The sequence below is a fragment of the Triplophysa rosa genome, linkage group LG4, assembly GCF_024868665.1.
Source record: "Triplophysa rosa linkage group LG4, Trosa_1v2, whole genome shotgun sequence".
Taxonomy (NCBI): Eukaryota; Metazoa; Chordata; class Actinopteri; order Cypriniformes; family Nemacheilidae; genus Triplophysa; species Triplophysa rosa.
The window spans coordinates 1,904,487-1,916,847 of NC_079893.1; the positions used below are offsets into that span (position 1 = coordinate 1,904,487).

The 12,361-nt window shown below is 37.8% G+C and overlaps 1 protein-coding gene across 1 annotated transcript in view; it reads left to right on the forward strand.

Moving 5' to 3' along the window:
• Nucleotides 1–12,361, forward strand: part of gpc5a (glypican 5a) — a 174,077-nt gene that overhangs the window by 68,251 nt on the left and 93,465 nt on the right. The gene's annotated exons all lie outside the window — the stretch shown is intronic.

Consider the following 12,361-nt stretch of genomic DNA (forward strand, 5'->3'; position numbering starts at 1 on the left):
TAACATTCCATAACATAACATAACATTCCATACTATACCATAACATAACATTCCATACTATACCATAACATTCCATAACATAACATTCCATACTATACCATAACATTCCATAACATAACATACTATACCATACTATAGCATAACATAACATTACATACCATTCATACCATAACATAACGTAACATAATATAACATTCCATACTATACCATAACATAACATAACATAACATTAATTACTATACCATAACTTAGTATAACATAACATAACATATAACATAACATAACATTCCATTCCACGACACACGACATGTAGCACTATACAATAGGACACTGCAGTACCCTATACAATTTTAAAGAGTATAGTATGTGCTATATATAGTATTTTTTGTTCATGGTTATATTAAAAGTGCACATTTTTGTTGTACGCATGTGTGTATTTGTTGTTTTAGAGAAACAGTATAAGTGATGTCATGAGACAGTATAAACCCAGGAGTGATAGAGACAGATAGACATAAAGTCAGAGAGAGAAGAAAGCTAAAGCTACAGTACTATAGTACACGACACATCTTTCTCTGGATCTTCACTCCTGTTCATTTATTCTGGATCAGTTTGATTGAGTTTCATCAAGTGAGCACCAGTGTGCCAGAGATGCTGACCTGGCAACGGCTGCAGGATGGCAGATGCAGGATTCTGATTGGCAGCTGGGCCATATTCCACCGTCGTCCACGGTGACAGAACATTGGCTTCGGTTCGAGAGAGCGCCGTCCAAAATCATGTTAGTGAAGCAGAGATAACTGGGTCTGTACGGACTTCAGTTGGCTTTTACAGCTGAAGTGATGATGGATACAGATGTACAGAGAGAGAGAGAGAGAGAGGTGCTGTCGTGGTGTGTGTATATATTTGGATATCATGGTACAGTGATGTTTGTTTAGTGAAGTCTAGTTCAATATTTAAATAAATATGAATTAATCTGTATATTTGTGCACTACAACAAGAGCAGGTACTTGTATTTTGGTCTCCCACACATAATAATGAAAACTCTCGTGATTTGAAGTTGATGGCTTGAATTTTTACTAGTTGACGTTGTGATGTTGGCAGGAGTGAATGTTGACGTAGTGATGTGCTGATGGTGTTTGTACACACAGAGGACACCGATGCCCAGTATGACCTTTACTCTATTGATAACTCTGTATGTCCCGTGAGGGTAAATATGGGCCAGACAGCTGTCTTCAGTCCATCAGCGCTACACGACCTTGTGTTCAGGACACAAGAGATGGACCATCTGGAGTCCAGTACATCTATAAACAATGAGACGTGAGCGCTGTCTCCGCACATCACACTTTACTGGATTATCGTCACGCATGTGGAAATCAACAAAAGGTACAAAGATTTAATCTGTAACCTCCGATTTAGGTTGCATTGTGTCACATGTCAGTTCTGATTATGTCACTGTGTTTAATTGGGAAGTTTTTGATTTGGCTAGATTGAGTTGGTGTATTCTCAACTGATGCACTGAAAAAGATACATAAAAAACACGGAAATTTTCTGTAAACTGGAAAAACAGAAATATACCGTAACATATTTTTTTACTGTAAAATTATAGGATAGGCTATAAGGATGTATATTAAATTGTTTTCCCATTTTGGGAAATTTTTGTCTTTTTCTGTAATTTTATAGTTTTTTGAGCGTATTTCATAAATAACTGTAAACAAAACCCTGAAATTTTCTGGCAGCTGGGGTTTTCCTTGTAAAATTACATTTCCCTTGTTTTTCTTGTAAATTTGCTGTCTTTTTCTATAATTTTACAGTTTTGATTGTATTTCAAAAGTACATAAAAAAAATATGTAAAATAAAACTGTAAAATTACGTTTTTTATTTTACGTGAAAGATCTGTAAAAAAAACCAAGAATTTCCTGTATTTATTTTATTTCCAGGATAGCCAATATTGTGAAAATTTGCAACCGAGACCGATTATTCACCAATATATTGATTAATCTCTAATACTTACACGTCTCTCTTTGGCATGCATGTGACACGTGTGCATTAATCCACATCAGTAGTCTCATGGCAATGCAAGTTTACATAAAGTCACTCTTGACAGCTTGTTAATAAGTGCACATTTATTTCTTCAGTTTGAGTTTGGCTGTAATTGCGAATTTGGTGACATTTATGTAGTAAAAAACCCCATAAAATCAATAAGAGGAACGGGAGACATCAGGTTTGAAATCTCTCCGTGTTGTTCTTTGAAAGCTTCAATTGTCGAGCAGTTTTTGTGTATATTTAAAGCACTCACACTTTAACAAGCTGTTTAGATACAATCAGCTTTTGATTTTTGGGGTTCCGCATGGAAATCACTTAACTTTTTGAACACTTCTGGTTAATATAATTGCAGATGTGTCTACAACTGAAGGTCAGGTCTATTGAATCGTCCACATGAGCTTTTGTTTGTGTAGATTTTCATTCTGAGCTCTAATGTGCACTTTGTTTCACATTCACGATTAAAATAAAGAAAATCTTTCCTGTCATTTGAAACAATGAAGTGACAGGGCATAAATTTCTCCGTCATGCAAACGAGCGATTCTGTCTTTACTGACTGTGACAAGCAACGGGGTGTTTTGCAGATGGCTTTGTCAGTGTTTTTATGATGTCACACTCTGTAGCTCCGCCCCCACCCCTCACATCTGTATGGTTAACCATCAAATATCTTCTGATTCTGATTGGCTGTAATCAAGTCACATTGTGCTAAAGTTTACCTGCCCATGATCAAAAACTGAAAATTAAACAAGATTTATTTATCCACCTGCTCATTTCATATTTTACATTGTCCAGCGAGTGTAATCCAGCGTCTGTAAGAGATTGATGAGACACTTTGATTCACGCATCATGATCTTTGTTTTGAACATTTACATAGTCATGTTGACTGAGGAAAAGCAGATATTTGTCTAAATAAGTATAATAGTAATGCAGCGTTTAGAAAACATTCAACATTTCAGAGCTGATGCATGCATTCCTCTTGTTAGTGAAGGAGTCTTTTAGACATCTGCACATCTGAAACCATTTATTTGTTTACCGGCACGCTTTTATGGTGTTTACCTCTTCGCTTGCCATTTCGATTTAGCAAAGCCATTTTTCACAAATCATAAATATTTAATGAGGCATTTACAGTAGCAGAGAAAGCTTATCGACTGTGACATTAATCTGATTTCTTTTTATCAGTCCGCGCTCGTATCCAGTAAAATCTTGTTTCTTTAGATGCTTTTGTGTAAAATATCAGAAGATGAACTTCTGTACAGTTGATCGGTTTCATTTTAATCCTCTATATGATAGAGCTACTGCAGAAATGATGTTGGTATTTCAACATGCGGTCTAGTTTTATTGTATTATATTGAAATTAATGTAAACATTTATTGTAGTATTTATATCCCATTCTATTCTAACATAAAAATATGAGTTATATTATATTATTATAATATTCATTTTATTTTTGTTTTTCAATTCATTTTCATATTTATATTTGTTTTCTTTTACATTCCTATATATAGTACATTATATGTTTTATTTTCTAAATTATATTATATTATTTATTTTTTATATTTTACTTTAGTTTGTTATACTGATATTATTAGATTTAATTTATTATAGTTTAGTTTAGTTTAAAAACTATATTGTATTATAATTGTTTTGTTGTGTTGTGTTGTAAATCATTTTGCAAATCATTATTTCTGTTCATATTTTCTTTTCTATATAATCTCATATTATCTGTTCTGTTCTGTTCTTTTTACAGTACACTGCATTTTATATTATTGTACATGCATTATGAATTATATTATAGTATAGATTAGTTACTTTAGCATTAGCATAATTCCAGGTATTGACCACAGGTTTCCTAACACCACATGTGGTCGAGATGATGTTAGAGGGATGTGTTTTTGGACCCATCTCAACTAAACCTACAAATAATTTACACCCCAACACATGCTGAATTCATTCGCTTGTTTCTGGTTTCCTCTCCGAGTTCCTTACACAGCTGCTTAATTCATTCACAGACCTCCACAAAACGGCCCCAAAAAGAAGCCCTGGATCCCAGCATCCCACAGCAGCCATCACTTACACGCTCTGTCAGCCCTGTTACCCAACACGCCGGTGGCCTCCATTTGCATCGGCAGGGTGTTGAGAGGTCACGCCTGCCGTCCCTCGAGCTCATTCTGCTTCCTCTACAAATCATCCTAATCCTGTAGGCTTCCCGTACGGCTCGTCCGCGTCCCGGCGGAGCTGCTAGATAAGCAGCCAGGAGGCCCGGGCTTTGACGTCGTTAATTACACAAGAGAAAGCGCAGAGATCTCACGAGATACGCAGAAAGAAGCGCGGTTTAAAATGCAATCTCTCCAGCGGTTGTTGGCTGTGAAAGGTGCGGCCGGACATGACAGCCGGCGGCCCTCTGAGACCGGAGAGATTTAGAAGGTACGTGACTGTTTTTCACTACCGGAACGGCCTCATTTGCTCGGGTTGGTGCTTATATAAAGGCCATCTCTGTTGGTGGCTAATGTTACCTGTCTCCTTGCTTGCGGCTTGTGACGGGTTTGGTGCATTATGGGATATGCAGCACCAAAATGCTCATGTAGACGAGCATGGGCCCAGTTACGTTGCTTATACGTTATTTAAACGTTTCTTTTTATGCGTATGTCTCAAGAGATGGCGGTGTTGACTCAAAACCATCTTTCCGGAACACCCAAACGCTTTACCCTCGTGTCCACGTCCTCCACACACACCTCGGGGGAGTTGCACACGAGCGCGGCGGGAGACGTAATTGGCCGGTTGCGTTGCAGTAAAACCTCCCGGTTCACTTGGGGCTGGAACCTTCCAGCGTGAGCGCGGCAAAGCTCTCGTCCTCTTCGGCTTAGCTAATGGGGTTATTGATCATTTTGACACGGGCGACATTTCTATAAGCCACGTGAAAGCGCGGCTCAAAGTGTATCACATCACCAGCAAAATGCATTTAGATTACTTCATTGCAGCCACGAGCGGCCGGTGTCTGCCGAAGATAGCATTCTCCAAGCGCCCATCAGCTCTGGCCTTTAAAGGACGCTTTTTTAAATATTTGACACAAAACTCTTTATGACTTTTTTTGCACCGCACCACCGCCGGATTGCCGGCGAGCTCTGGCTTCAGGTGCAGAAAAATCCCATCGGCCCGTCTGATGAGGTGCACGGACGGCAAATTCAAGCTCTCAGAGAAATAATGAAGCAATATGTATGTCATCTCTATATCGGCTTTGAGGTTATGGAGAGCCGTCCCACCACTGCAAGCTCGTAGCGTAGAGATGTGTATTGTGGGTTTCTTTCATTTAGTCATCCGTAAACACGATTAAAAGTTGAAGTTCATTGAAATGCCATAACACTGTGATGTAGTTGGGCAGACTGGCAATTCAAATCCATGTGATTTGTTGGACGTTGGATGATTGAATTTATGATTCGAATGTGTTGTTTTCGTCATTTGGACATGGTTTGTATCATGCGCGGTGAACAAAATTTTCCAGATCACGTTCTTATGAGCTTTGTGTCGGGTGTAAGCGGCTTTATGTGGACTCAACGATGTGCACAAGCGGAAGACAAATTCCCGCATCTTTCCATCAGCGTTCCATCTTTACGGTCAGTTTGTTGTAGATCAGTGCGTCAAGGCTGTGGATTACTTGTGTGTTCATGCATGCATCGTTACTATAGTAACCAGTGTAGATGCGCCAGCTAATGATCTGCAACAGTGTGGACGGTCCGTCCATCCTTAAAACCGGATTTGGCAAACGAATGAGAATGATGTGTAGTTTGAGGATTAGCTGGATTGCGGTGCCAAGACTGAGAGATTCTGCCAAGTTCTTAGTCAAGATGTTCTACAAAACTGAAAAGAAAGTCAACGTGAAACGGAATTAACTCTCAATCCATATTACTGCTCTTTATTTGAAAGTAAATATAAATGTATATACACAAATATATTGTGTTCCTAATCTAACACAGAGCGAAATGTCATTGCTCAGATGTTGTCCTTTCACAGTTTTGGAGATCCGCTGGAGTTCTCGGTTGTGTTTCATTTAAGCATCAACTTAGTCTCCTAAAATTGCTCTGGAGAAATAAAGTCACAAATGAGAGTGTCATTGTGTGAACCCATGAAGAGTGTGGAGGTGTAAATGAATGTAGATTGTCGAGGTGAAATCATCAGGATTTGAGTCAATGTGACGAGAAATGTTTGAGATCTTCAGTAATATTGACTTTTGATTGCAGACGAAAGACAAATCTGAGCTCAGTTTGACACAGTGTTGACATCTCTTCTCAAACTCTCATGACACACACATTTGACACATTTTCAGGAGAAATATCTGAGACACACATGAGACTTGAGCAACAGTTGAGTTCATTGAATCTCATTGATTTCTATGGAGAAAAATTGAGAGATGTTTGTCATGGGAAGTCTTTTTTCAACCCCTACCATCCAATCATCTGTTTGATTTTAAAATATGTCCGATCATGAAACTTAAAATGGTTATGAAGGCAGTTTAATGTTGACTTTAAGCTCTGAATCAAACTCGACACCTGAAGCGTGTTATTTAAGAGTGAAAGAGTTCAGCCCTCACAACATGTAGGAGAAATCAATGTACCGGCGTTCGTTGGGTCGGCATCATAATTAAACTTGTGTTTCATTTACAGAAACTGTACGATGTACTATATCAGCGCCGAACGTTCTCCCGACACCGCTCGACGCAATCCACCTCTGTCAAATAAAAGGCTGTTTTGTTCGGTGCCGTTGGGAGGCGGTGAGAGATTAGCTCTTTGATTGACGTCTGCTGGCTCAGAACGCTCTCTGGTGATGTCGGATTACAGAAAGAAAGATTTAGCGTCTCGCCCCATCGGTGGTCCTCTTAGTCCAATTAAAGTGCAGTTTAAGATTAGAACGTTATTACTAATATCTTATTTGACTTGTTTTTCAGTTCAAACTTGAACTTGAACATTTTTTGTTACGAGATGTGTTAACGGCAGAAACGTTGCAGGGTTTGAGATCTCAGATACAATTCTTTTCAGGAGAAATAATTAAGAAGTTAAAGAGATCTCACTGGAGATTTCATTGGTTTGCTTGAAGGGTAAACAAATGTGCTGTTAATCGTGACAATCTTATCCGGATGTGTTATTGCAACACTAAACAACAGTCCCTCCGGTGGACGTGTTTGGAGGTCCGGTCGGCCACCGTGGTCTCTGTGAGTGACAGTCAATTGTGGCTTGTCATCGTCCTCGGGTTTGTTTTTCCAGTTTCAGAAAGCATCTCGTGTCGCGGTCTGCCATCAGACGGCTAATTGTAGCTTGCTAGCGGTGACACTGAAACAGACACATGGACGCGGACCGCCACACAATTTATAAAGGAATATTTCTACACCTCAGCCTGTTTACAGCCTCCAGGGTCTGTGAGAGATCCTTCTTGTATTGAAGGATTAAAGTCACACTCATATTAAAGGGGTTTATCCTCAGGACAGCATTGTTCAGATGTTTTCAAAGTGCCTGTTTTAAAACAAAGATCGTTGTTTTAAAATCTCATTATTTCTGTATAGATTGTCGGGTCAGCTTTATCTTTCAAATGAAGATGAACGGCTTCTTCTGATCCATCCGGACAGCGTCTCTGGAGCTGCATTAATTATGAATCGATGGATAATTTTTGTGCTAAAGAAAAGAGGCCGAGTACTCGATTAACTTCACTATTAAGCTGAAATATGAGTTTTGGTTCTTGCTCAAAATGTATTTAACCTTTTTCTCATCCATTTGCTATACGTTCTTCTATACATTTAGATAGATTTATCTGTAACTTATATCCAAGACCATGATTTAAAGGACGGATAAATGATTTATTTTAAACAAATATATTTTACTATCATTGTCTTTGGTCAAGCAAATATTTTAAATGCAAAGATGATGTAATGCACATACAAATGGCAAACAGTACCATGGCATTTATGTTCATGTAAATACTACAGTGCATGAATGTAATCATATGACGAGTTTGGTTCCAAAATGAGATAACTTGATTTCAAAAATCATGTTTTTTATTATGTTATCATGTTTTTGTGGTGTTTTATTGTGTTAGTTAGCTGTATTTTTTTGTTATTATGGCTTAAATCAAAACAAACCAACTGCAGTTTGATTGATGTTAATTGGAACGCACAATAAAAAAAACATGATTTTCGAAAAAAAAAGGAGTTATCTAATTTTGGAACCAAACCCTTCACATATAACAACGTCGTGTGCTATTCGGTCTGATATCATCACTTCACCATGGTACAACCGTGGTTCTTTACATCAGCATTCAACAGGCTGTTCACAGATCCTGAAGACAAGCGTCTGTGTACATGTCATGACATCAAACTCATTTCTCTGAATCTCATTGAGCTAGTTCTCTTACTGACCTTCGCCCTCCGATCTATTGACTTGAGCGAATGACGAACATTAGATCTGCAGAGAAATACAGTCAAACACGCCCCAATATCTACTTTTCATCCTCTCTTGTACACTTCGAATCAGAGTTTAGTCGCACTTTTTAATATTCCTGAACAAACTTCTGAGATTTTAGGCTAGAACAACTTGAGATCAAATTTAATCGTAGATCAAATATACAGCACAAATCATGTGGTCTTCACTTTAATCCTGTTCATTTTGGCTATATACCACTATATTCAAAAAGCAGTGTTTCCGCTAGGGTTTTGTTAAACTGGCGCTTGATGACATCACACGCTAATTGACATACTCATGAGTTTTATTAAGTATTATTGAGGTAGTAAGCTATAGTACTACTTACATAAAGTATACTTAAAAGTCAACTTTGCCTAAGTAGACTTCGGCTATTTTTAGGAGGAAATTCATTTGTGTTGTTTGCTCAAGGCTGTCATCATACTGTAAAGTGTTTCATTTTTGGGTGAACTATTCCTGTCCATTTACTCTCAGATGGTTACAGTGGTAATACAACTTTTATTGTTCTCTGTACATGAGGGCATTAGTACGAAAGGTGAATTTAGGGTGAATGTCAAGACGTGTCCCGATCAACCTGAATTCACTTCATTTCATCTGATATTACGATATTCAGAATGAAAATAAACCAGAAACAGTCAAATGTATGATCCTTAAGAGAATCTTTGAATACTTGAAGAATGTTGTTTATGTATTTCTGTGCTTTTAATTTCAGAGCAACAATGTGTGTTTTCATGAGATGACACATCACCAAAGCTCAGTTCTCAGTATGATATGATTTCATCTGATCAGTTTGATATTTTAGGGTTTAAACACTGGACTGAATCTCTGTTTGACGACACAGCTGTGATTTCAGTGAAGGTCACAGTAAAATTTACTCCTGAACGAATCGTCTGTGATTCACACACATCTTCACATGAAACAGTACGCTTTTGTAGAAAGATTACTCCAGAGATTTCATTTCTCACGTCCAGATCTTGATTCTCTAATAGCTCTTCGTTTTTAAAGGGCTTACAAAGTCATTTTCAAGACGGATTACCAATAAGTTTTACCACAAATATCACGGTTAAACTATGAGTATTGTGGTGAGAGCGTAGTAAATCTGTGGTTAGTCTGGTTTTACTACAAATGCTTTCTTGTATGGCTTATCCAGAGTTTGAGATGGATGGTGAAGGTAGGACACAAACCTCAGTCAGTCATTTCACACCGTGAAGAAAAATTAAGGCTTCGTGGAGGAACGGTGTGCTTCACAATTGGAAGAGAACGTGGCCGTTACACAGATAAGAGACGAAACACGAGATAAAGGACTCCGGTGCTCCGGTCGGAAAGAAAACGACAGGAGGGGACGTATATATATATATATACGCCATGGGCCGTACGGAGAATCATTTATGCATTTGAAGCAGAATTGTGTATCATTTTTGTCTGCCTCAGGAGAGACAGTGAAAACACTTGTCGTTTTTTCAAGTGAAGGACATGAACGATGTGAATAGACTGTAGAGAAACATTTCTACGAATGTGGAGATGAATAAAGGACGTGTATTCAAATCAGTCTAAAGGTTTTCTTCACTATCATTGAGTCACGCATCGTTCTCTAGTCATTCATCTAGTGTATTGCGTACTGAATAGTGTGCACTACATACTGTATGAGTGTGCGAGACACGTGTCGGCATTTTAGATTTAATTCCAGTCTTTTTTTGTGTCAGAAACCTTTGCAGTCATCAAATATTGAGAATAAGAGATGTTAAAAGTCCTGGTGTTTCAATTGCTTTTGGTTTATTTGTCATTGAGCTGTGCAGTGCATTGTGGGATACAATTTCCAACCCAACCCAAATTCATGCCAATTTTCTTTTTTTTTCATGTGGTGGCTATTCATACGATTTTTCATTTGTATTTTTCCGTGCCAGTGATGCTATTGCTTTTATATGATAATCGCAAACCGTTTTGTATGATTCACATAATACAAATTTACACCAAGTACAAACCGCTCGCTGTGCAGTCTACATAGTGCATACTGTGTAACACTCGTCCATTCTTCAGAGGTTTAGTTGTGGTGTGGGTGTCATGTGACCTCTACACGTGCGCCTCTCCATCACGTCTGTACCAATCCATTAGAACGGCCACTTCATCTGCTAATATTGAACCGCTACAGTCGTTAATTACCAGCGACAATTGAAGCGGCTCGATGAGCTCTAACTGATAAATACAAACCACTTTCAATATCTGAGAGGACATCTTGCATTTCAAGCAGACGGTTAAACGTTCCCGCGGAAGCAGATGGAGTTAATGTCAGTCGAATGCAAACGTGACCTTTGAGGAAGGGTAGTGCGTGCAGGTACTCACCTCAGGGGATTGTGTCGTATCGCTGATGTTGTTGTTGTCATTTGCTGAGGTGTTGTTTGAATGCTAAAAGTAATGGTAATTGCACGCTCGCTGTGTAAGCGTCAACAAATGATTCATTTAGCAAAATGATACGGTATGATGTTTCCATAAAAACCTTATGAATAAAAACAAACACCTGCTGGTTTATTGTGAGCAATATCAATTGAAAAAAACAGTTTGTTTATGTAATGATTAAACCTTGTTTGGAAGTGAAGAGCTTGTTTTTGTTCAGACACAAATGGAATGGAGTTTTATAGGCTTGACGTTCAACACTGTAAACTAGGGATGCACCGATACCATTTTTTAAAGACCGAGTACTAGTACTGAAATTTTTTTCTGGTACTCGGCGATACTGATACCTATAACCGATGCCTGTATAATGTACAATAATGTTAATAAACCAGTATCTTACTGGTACATTTTCTTCTTTTCTTTTGTTTTTAGGTCTACTTAAATGTAAGTACTATTTTTTATTAAGTTATTTTTTTATGATAAGTAGCACAATTTTACTAGCACATTTACTTCAGTTTACTAAAGTAAACAATATACTTTAATATAAGTAAAATGTGAGTGTATTATAACTTGTTCAAGTCAACCGGACTTTTATTTTGACGGGACGCCGCAAAGAGCGTTTGTTTAAGTTAACCGGACTTTTATTTTTACGAATCACCGCAAATGGTGTTTGTTTATGTGTTCGTGTCCTCGTGCAGTGAAACGCTGGCGCAGAAAGCTCCACAAGCACAATGCGTTCAGGTTCAGTACACGCAACCGCACCACTCTTTCACACACGGTAACGCAAAACAAGCAGAATACATATTTAAACAGTATCTGATTATTTCGTTAACTGTTCAGTGCTAATTTCTTGTTAGGAAATAATACATTTGCTAGATTCCGTGCCATTCTGTGTTGTACAGCAAATTCAGTTTTTATGCCTGGATTCCTCTATTCAGTCCGTGTTTTCAGCATTGCGCAAATCATAGGGCTCTACTGTATGTATGTCACGTGAGTTATCGGTCTTTGGTATCGGTGTGTCATTACGAGTACGAGTACATGATCTTGGTTTCAGACCGATACCGATACTGGTAGTGTTGGGCAAGTTACTCTGAAAAAGTAATAAATTACTAGTTACTAATGACATATTCAATAGTGTAATTAGATTACTGTACAAATGACTCTCTCCAAAAAGTATTTAATTACTTATTACTAATTACTTTCTGTATCCTATATCAACCTTGATTAGTTAAGTGAATTTAGGATGGACACGAAACAGCTCTTTTAATTCATTCAAATAAATAATATAAAACAACTTAAAGTAGTATTCTTAACTGACCAAAGTATTACAAATGTGAGAATTATACATTAAAGCACGGATTTTAAAGTTAGACTTTGAATTTTGATGCCAATTCCACTATTGCACACATATTACACACGGTATTTAGTTTAATTACATCAGAAGTAACTGTAATTATATTACAGAAATATAA